The following is a 9,508-nucleotide window of genomic DNA, read 5'->3' as shown; positions in this document are numbered from 1 at the left end:
CGCAGATGAAAATTTGCATAAAAAAATGAAAAAACCATGATGTGTGAACATAACCTAACAATACACAGGCTTAAAGTAAGTTTTTATAAAAGTTAATTTTTCTACTATGGTTTTCTTTCTTTTTACCATTATATATATTATATATTTTCTCTTTTTTTTTTTAGTTGTTTACGTGCTTTTAGCTCTGCGGCTTTAATCAGAGGAATGTATACAGTCCGCGTTCAGTGCTTTTTGAGCTTTCGTGCTGGGGTTTGTTTTCCAGGCTCGTGTGTGGTGGTCTGTGGGGTATATGATGCTGCAGTTGTGGAAGTTTCAGTCTGGGAGGACTCTGCTCGGTTTTCACTCATCTATGATTGGAGAAGAGGATAGACTCATACTCTGGGCTGAGACCACTGCCAGCGACTGAGTCAGTTCACATCTTTCTCCATCCAGAAGCACAGGACTTTGCAATATATCCACATTTACCACCGGTTCATAGAGGAACATCCACACTACACATAGACATTTCTACTGGTCTACTCCAACCAAGCATCCAAAAAAGTCTTTCCTGTATCCAGCCTCCTCCATCTGTTGCTGCTTTGTGAAAGTCCCCGTTCCCGGATCTATGACTTCTCCCACTCCGCAGACTCGGTGAGTTCCCAGGATTTTTTTTTTCTTCTTTTTTCGGAGAACTTTGACGTTAAACTTTACAGATGTAGCAGAGCTGAATCTGTCATGGTGATATCACAAGCATACGTGATCTGTAACTTTTCCACATATCTAGAAAGAAGTATTCAAGGTGCACTAAGAATGACAACGTCAACTCTGCTACATCAATATTCATCGCCAACTGTACCAGAAAAATATATATTTTTTCAATACCGGTGAATAAATTTATTTAAGACATTAAAGCTGTCATATCTGACGACTTGTCATTATGTATGGCGGCGGTTTTATTTTTGCATTTTGACGAGATGTAGCAGAGCTGAGCGTGTTAGTTATTCTTTATGATCACGTTAAGTAATTTTCCTCTGTTACGTACGGCAAACTCAGCTCTGCTGTATCTGTATCTGGAGTTGACAGATCTTTGGAGTCTATTAACCCGGATTTCATGGATGACAATGACTGCTTTAGTAACGGATGATGTGTCGGAGAAGTCCAGGTCTTCGTCTTAGGACGTTGAGGTTGGAGGCGCGTTATTTTGACAGATGACATAGGCTGTTGCTAGGTTTAATAAGTGGAGGGAGGAGGTTTCCTGCAATGTTTGGTAAATGACTCTTCTCGCTCGTATCTTCCAGATGGGATTATATTTTACGTTGCGACGTGTTGTGGCTGATTGGGATGAATGGTGATGTGTAAACCAGAGGGTGAGTGTTAGTAAGTGACCCATCGCAGGCCGCTAGTCTGCACTGCATCCAAGCTGGAGACTTAATATCCCTCATATTACATCATATAACATTCTCAAATTAATAAATCTTCCATCTTAACACCTTGGCGTATATGGAAGTAACTGTACTTCCATGCCAGGGTCTGCATGTATGGAGCAGGATCAGTATCTGAGCCTGAACCATACCTGGCTGTGTTATACAGCCAGCACCTGCCTCTATATGCAGCGATCTGAGCTATTTAACCATTTAGCTGCCAGCATTACTCACAGTAGGCATGGTTACCGGCACTCAGTATCCTATAGCAGATGGGGGCCTACTGAAGGCCTCATCTCTGCCATCTTGGTCCTGCCAGCCCATGGATGGTCTTCATAGGAGAACATCGTTTTGACTATATATTGCAATACTTAAAGTGTTATTCCCCATCTTCATAGCTGGATGCCGTTGGTTAGTCCTTGTAAATCTAAGGAATTTTGCAATTTACTGCTTGTTAAAATTTTCAGCCGTTGTTGAGATATCGACACTTTTTTTTTTGCTTACAGCTCGTTGCCTTGGAAACCGACCACCACTGCTGGACAGCAGAACATGCACAGTGCCCGCAAAATTCTTTCCTATTGAACATGTAGGCACTGTTTTAAAGCTGGCCAAGATGGCTGGAGCGCACTGTTACCTACTAATACTGGCTAGGTTCAGTACAGTGCTTGCAAGCTAGACAGTTGAGGTGGTCGGTCTCCTAGGCAACGAGCTGTAAACAAAAGAAAAATGTTAATATCTATAAATTTTAATAAGCAGTATGTTGCCAAAGTTTTACTGGCAGTATCCATCCGTGACGATGGGAATAATCCTTTAAGTATTGCAGTATAGAGAACAAGTGATCAAATACCCTAGGGGAGTGAAAAATCAAGTGAAAATTAATCAATAAATGTTTTTTAAAATATAAAATTTATCATTTAAAAAATAAAGAAATAAAAAAAAAATTGCGACAAAAAACAAAAAATATACAGCGATGTTCATATTGACCTCAAAAAGAGGCTGCATTTCCATAGCAACCAGTCAGGGACTATTTTCTGCTGCCATGGTGCAGCTCTGAAAGCTGATCAGTTGCTATAGTGAACAATCTTAATTACATAGGCTAAAACTATATAAAAAAATTGTTGTTTTTTTTTCAGCCAATCACAGGGCAGCTTTCATGTCATCACTCCGTTTTTAGAAATGAAAGCTGAGCTCTGATTGGTTGCTATGGGCAACTAAGATAGTTTTCTTTTTAGATGGTTTTGCAAGTGTGTTTTTGTTTGTGGCGTTTGGTGGCATTTTCAGGATTCGGCGACGGCATTTTTACTTGCATTTTGTGGTGTTTTTCTATTGAAAAAAATATTTTTATATCATGCTTTTCACATTACAAATCATGTGATTCAATAAGGAATCCATGATTTGTGATGTGTAAAACGCCACAAAGACACACGTGGCAAATAAGTTAAAAACAAAACGTACATAAAGTCATAAAAATGCTACAAAAACTGCATGTTACATGGGAAAAATAAGTGTAGCTTTAAAATGTGTTTTTTCATGTTTTTTGTTTTAAGTGAGTCTAATTTCTGACTATGTTGATTCTTAGACCTGGTACTAAAATTTCCTAGAACTGTTACTTCAATCAACAAATAACTACATCTAAATTGCGGCAAAAAAGCGGTTGCTAATGATCACGACTCCCTCCGTAGTCACAAGACTATGGCAAATTTGTCAAATTTGACCAAAATTTGCAACAAAGGCCTCCACAGAGCATTCCTCTGAGGTAAATGTGAACAGAGCGCTATTTCTTAAAAAGTACAGACGGGGTAGTGGTTAGTGGTGATCCGCTGGGTGTTGTAGTTGGTCAGGGTACATTGGTTTCTGTGTGGAGATTTGTTTCAGTTGATGGACGTTTTCTGGGATACAGCATTATTTTGTCATAATTGAGGAATGGGGCCAAGGTCGTCAAACTCAAACAAGTGCTGGCGGCCATGGTCCTGTGGAGGTCCACTCTGTCCAGGTCTTAATTGGCGACATCCTCCTTCCATGTTCGCACTGCTCCGATCACAGCAAATTTACTGCTTTGATGCTCAATTGTTACTGCGGCATTAAAGAGTTTGGAAATTGGGGGTACGTGCAAGGGCCGCCGATGACAAGCCCACCGGTGCAAGGGCCGCTGATGGCAAACCTACCGGTGCAAGGGCCACTGATGACAAGCCCACTGGTGCAAGGGCCACCGATGAGAAGCCCACCGGTGCAAGGGCCGCCGATGACAAGCCCACTGGTGCAAGAGCCGCCGATGACAAGCCCACCGATGCCAGGGCCGCCAATGACAAGCCCACCGGTGCAAGGGCCGCCGATGACAAGCCCACCGATGCAAGGGCTGCTGATGACAAGCCCACTGGTGCAAGGACCGCCGATGACAAGCCCACTGGTGCAAGAGCTACCGATGACAGACCCACCGGTGCAAGGGCCGCCGATGACAAGCCCACCAGTGCAAGGGCCGCCGATGACAAGCCCACCAGTGCAAGGGTTGCCGATGACAAGCCCACCGGTGCAAGGGCCGCCGATGACAAGCCCACCGGTGCAAGGGCTGCTGATGACAAGCCCACCGGTGCAAGGGCCGCCGATGACAAGCCCACCAGTGCAAGGGCCGCCGATGACAAGCCCACCAGTGCAAGGGTTGCCGATGACAAGCCCACCGGTGCAAGGGCTGCTGATGACAAGCCCACCGGTGCAAGGGCCGCCGATGACAAGCCCACCGGTGCAAGGGCTGCGGATGACGTCATGGCAGACATGAGGGCCTATTGAAGACCCCTGTGTCTGCCATGTTTGGGTATTTTACAATACACTACAATATTACGTTATTGCAGAGTATTGTGCAAGTGATCAAGTGCAGGCTCAAGTTCCCTAGGAGGACCAAAAAAGTATGTAAAAAAAAAGAAAAATGGTAAAAATAGTAATAATAATAATAAAAAAGCAATAAAAAATAAAACAATATAAAAGTTCATATCAGCCCCTCTTTTCACAAAATGCAAGTCAAGATATAAAAAATATATTTAAAAAAATTAACATATTTGGTATCTGAGGGTCAGTAACAGTCTAAAATAATAAAATCTCAAAATATATATCCGTTATGGTAAACAGAACTCTACAATGCAAAGGAAAAAAAAAAAGCCAAAATTGTTGTTTTTTTTGGTTGCTCGCCTCCCAATAAATGGAATAAATACAGATCAGAAAGTCGTATGGACCCCAAAATAAAAGCTACAAAAAACGCCGTAATACAACTCTATCTACAGAAAAAATAAAAAAAAGTTATAGCTTTTGGTAGGTGAGAAGGAAAAATCAAAAGCAAAAACTGTGTTGCTCAAGGGCCCCCATAAACCTGGAGCCGGCCGTGCATGCAGCACATCATAAGGCTGTATTTGACAATTAATAGAATGGTAGACCGATGGGGATTAGCACCTGGATTGAGGAATTGGGCAAAGAATGGCTCGAACCTTAATAATCTATGGTTTATTCGTTTAATAATATACTTCTAGAAACAGAGTCACTGGAGTGGATATGCCGGGATATGACAAACTCAGATTGGCCATATCCAAAGTACAGCAATGTCAGGTAGGCTAGGGTGAAATCGTAGCTTTGAAGGCTTTCATTAGTGCACCTGGTTAGCTCTGCATATAAACAGGCTAGGTGTTCATATAAGTCAGTCAGCAGGGGGAAGCTGACCAGACGGGATTCGTCTTGGAGCTAAAGACAGGTACAGGTCAGAATCCCTGTCTGAGAAGAGTCTACATAGGCCATGTGCAGAGAACATCAAGTATGAGTGGTTGCCATGGACAATAGCTGTTTTGTTTGACCAAGCTGGGGCTAGCTCAGCCATGTATGATAAGTCTACTTTCTCTTCCTTCTGGATTGATCTTTCACTCTGAATTCATAGGCAAAAATCTGTCTTCAATGAAGACAGATTTCCCCATTACTCAGATAGATGACAGTTGGTGCTTTGAGAATTCTATGTAGGAGGGAGGAGCTAGAGCTACACACGGACATTCTATGCAGGAGAGGAACTAGAGGAGCACACAGCCATTCTATGGAGGGGAGAAGCTAGAGGAACACACAGACATTCTATGGAGGGGAGGAGGTAGAGGAACACACAGACATTCTATGGAGGGGAGTAGCTAGAGGAACACACAGACATTCTATGGAGGGGAGGAGCTAGAGGAGCACACAGACATTCTATGGAGGGGAGGAGCTAGAGGAACACATGCATTCTATGGAGGGAGGAGCTAGAGGAACACACAGACATTCTATGGAGGGAGGAGCTAGAGGAACACAGGCATTCTATGGAGGGGAGGAGCTAGAGGAACACAGGCATTCTATGGAGGGGGGAGCTAGAGGAACACACAGACATTCTATAGAGGGGAAGAGCTAGATGAACACAGACATTCTATGGAGGGGAAGAGCTAGATGAACACAGACATTCTATGGAGGGGAAGAGCTAGAGGAACACAGACATTCTATGGAGGCGAAGAGCTAGAGGAACACAGACATTCTGTTGCAAGTTCTCCTGAAATGTCAGTTATAGTTCTCCATAGAACTATATGAGCACCAACTATCATCTCCTATCTCAGTAATGGGAAAGTCTATATTAATTGAAGACAGATTTTACCCATGAATTGAGAATTTTGAGCATAAATGATCAGTCCAGGAGGAGAAAAAAGCAGATATCTCTAAAAATTTCTATTACAAAGTTAATTATTTTCACGTGTACTATTGATTTATATATACGGTATATATAAAAATTAAACAATGGTTACCCTTTAAGTGTCTGTCACGAACTGGAGACTTCACACTTTAAAGGGTAACCCAAGTCCCACAAGTAGCCCATGAAAGCAGATAAGGCATGTAGATTTCTCTGCCAGAGATGGAACACAGGAAGGTCACATCCAGAGCGGGTTTATTAAGAAAACATGCAGAGAAGTCGCTGGGGAGAAAAGTTCAGATTTCTCTTATGGCTGAGCCTCGGTGCCGTCTCTTTAACAAGAAGCTCACTGTAGGGAATGGAGAACTTAACCTTTTACAGATGCGTAAATGTACAGGTCCAAGGTTACCATTTTGGATATGATCACCGCCATACGTATAGATATTTTAGATATTTTGCAGTACATGCAGAGTGACAATTCTAGTGATCGTATGTATATATATATATATATATATATATATATATATGTATATATATATATATAGTACAGACCAAAAGTTTGGACACACCTCATTTATACATTTTTCTGTATTTGCTATGACTATGAAAATTGTACATTCACACTGAAGGCATCAAAACTATGAATTCACACATGTGGAATTATATACTTAACAAAAAAGTGTGAAACAACTGAAAATATGTCTTATATTCTAGGTTCTTCAAAGTAGCCACCTTTTGCTTTGATGACTGCTTTGCACACTCTTGGCATTCTCTTGATGAGCTTCAAGAGGTAGTCACCGGAAATGGTCTTCCAACAATCTTGAAGGAGTTCCCAGAGATGCTTAGCACTTGTTGGCCCTTTTGCCTTCACTCTGCGGTCCAGCTCACCCCAAACCATCTCGATTGGGTTCAGGTCTGGTGACTGTGGAGGCCAGGTCATCTGGCGTAGCACCCCATCACTCTCCCTCTTGGTCAAATAGCCCTTACACAGCCTGGAGGTGTGTTTGGGGTCATTGTCCTGTTGAAAAATAAATGATGGTTCAACTAAACGCAAACCGGATGGAATAGCATGCCGCTGCAAGATGCTGTGGTAGCCATGCTGGTTCAGCATACCTTCAATTTTGAATAAATCCCCAACAGTGTCACCAGCAAAGCACCCCCACACCATCACACCTCCTCCTCCATGCTTCACGGTGGGAACCAGGCATGTAGAGTCCATCCGTTCACCTTTTCTGCGTCGCGCAAAGACACGGTGGTTGGAACCAAATACCTCAAATTTGGACTCATCAGACCAAAGCACAGATTTCCACTGGTCTAATGTCTATTCCTTGTGTTCTTCAGCCCAAACAAGTCTCTTCTGCTTGTTGCCTGTCCTTAGCAGTGGTTTCCTAGCAGCTATTTTACCATAAAGGCCTGCTGCACAAAGTCTCCTCTTAACAGTTGTTGTAGAGATGTGTCTGCTGCTAGAACTCTGTGCGGCATTGACCTGGTCTCTAATCTGAGCTGCTGTTAACCTGCGATTTCTAAAGCTGGTGACTCGGATAAACTTATCCTCAGAAGCAGAGGTGACTCTTGGTCTTCCTTTCCTGGGGCGGTCCTCATGTGAGCCAGTTTCTTTGTAGCGCTTGATGGTTTTTGCAACTGCACTTGGGGACACTTTCAAAGTTTGCTAAATTTTTCGCACTGACTGACCTTCATTTCTTAAAGTAATAATGGCCACTCGTTTTTCTTTACTGAGCTGCTTTTTTCTTGCCATAATACAAATTCTAGAGAATGCCAAGAGTGTGCAAAGCAGTCATCAAAGCAAAAGGTGGCTACTTTGAAGAACCTAGAATATAAGACATATTTTCAGTTGTTTCACACTTTTTTGTTAAGTATATAATTCCACATGTGTTAATTCATAGTTTTGATGCCTTCAGCGTGAATGTACAATTTTCATACTCATGAAAATACAGAAAAATCTTTAAATGAGAAGGTGTGTCCAAACTTTTGGTCTGTACTGTATATAACCTCATTTACCAGATTTTAAGTAAAAGAAAAAAGTTATAAGTAAGAAAACGAAAAAAAAAAGTTTTTTTCTGTAATATTAGTAACAGCAGATTTGACAACATTTACAGCTACCGTTTTCCAATCCATAAGGAGAACCTGTCAGATGTTACCAGTCTTTTGGCCACTGGCTGAATGGGGCGACCCCTTCTGTGCTTTCTAATGTCTACACATGCTAATTATCTTCTTGCAGACAAGGAGGAGGAGAAGGTAGAGAAGTCAAACTGTCTGTGCCCTTATCCTGCCAATTTGGCTTGATTGTCATCTCTCAACACAGAGTACATGATTCCAAGCCCTGGGAAGGTATATGCCAGCTAGACTTCTCTTCCATCTCCATCTCATTGACTGCTAAAGGTATCTATCTATCTACAGTATCTATCTATCTATCTCCTATCTATCACTTTTTTTTACTTAAGTGCCTGCAAATCCAACAGTATTAAAGACCATCTGTCAGTAGAATGAACCCTCCTAGGCCATCTATATGGGCATGTAGGTCCTAGAAAGTTCTTGGTCTCATCCGACCAGAGCATCTTCTTCCACATTCCATGTAGAGGACACAGTGAGCATGGGGAAGAAGGTGCTCTGTTCAGATGAGACCGAAGTAGAAGTTTTTTTGGCTAAATGCAAAACGCAATGTGCGGCAGAAAACTAACACTGCACATTGACGCGCCCCTGGGCCTGTGTCGCGCTGCGTTGCGCACGCGGGAGCTTACCCGGAGCCGGATCTGTTTAGGGTTGTAGTCTCGTGGCGGTGACCCGGTCCGTGCCCAGGGAGTCAAACTGGACGGCAGTCTGTTAGCGGTAGAAAATGGTTGATGACTACGCCACCCGTTGAATGCAGCCAGGGGGCTGCTGCTGCAGGGCAGACCGCTGAGGCCGGTGGAAGGATGGTGCAGCGTGATAGTATAACCCCCAACGGGAGGGGTATGGCCTCAGGGCAGCCGACGTGGATGATGGGGGTAGCAGGAACCACTCAGAGACGGTATGGTAGCGTTCAGGGTCTTTACTGGTAACAACGACAGACCCTCCCGGAGTACTTGCTAGCGAATGGGGCCTGGTCAGTCCTTGAGCAGATGGGATCTCCCCTGGCCAGGCGTAGTTGTAGGCCTCCCAAGCTGACTGTACTCTTCTGGCTACCTTGCTAGAAGCTGATGTAAGTAGCCCACGTCCCTGAGTGTACCGTGTGATGCTCACCCGTATAGCCGGTGACTCGGGGCCTTCTAATGGCTTCCGCTCCACGATGGCGGTGCTGGTCCCACGCGTGTGACCGTGCCTTCGGGCTTCTGGGCCAGGGGACCTGAAATCCCCTGCCTGACGGATTCTGCTGCTGGGTAGAAGTTAGTCCCCACAGCCTCGGACTCCGGGTCCGGTAAAGAATCTTCTTAGT

At 43.6% G+C, this 9,508-nt stretch overlaps 1 protein-coding gene across 1 annotated transcript in view; it reads left to right on the top strand.

Moving 5' to 3' along the window:
• The first annotated feature begins 359 nt into the window (after positions 1-359).
• Positions 360-9,508, top strand: part of ERG (ETS transcription factor ERG) — a 337,905-nt gene continuing 328,756 nt past the window's right edge. Inside the window, exon 1 of the mRNA XM_073668418.1 lies at positions 360-630. The gene's annotated coding sequence lies outside the window, so the exon portion shown is untranslated. The remainder of the gene's footprint in view (positions 631-9,508) is intronic.

This window comes from Phyllobates terribilis, unplaced genomic scaffold (genome assembly GCF_046119375.1).
Source record: "Phyllobates terribilis strain yellow unplaced genomic scaffold, ASM4611937v1 Scaffold_2__4_contigs__length_985480577, whole genome shotgun sequence".
Taxonomy (NCBI): domain Eukaryota; kingdom Metazoa; phylum Chordata; class Amphibia; order Anura; family Dendrobatidae; genus Phyllobates; species Phyllobates terribilis.
Note: the sequence above shows the minus strand (reverse complement) of the source record. Positions and strands in the feature narration are given on the sequence as shown.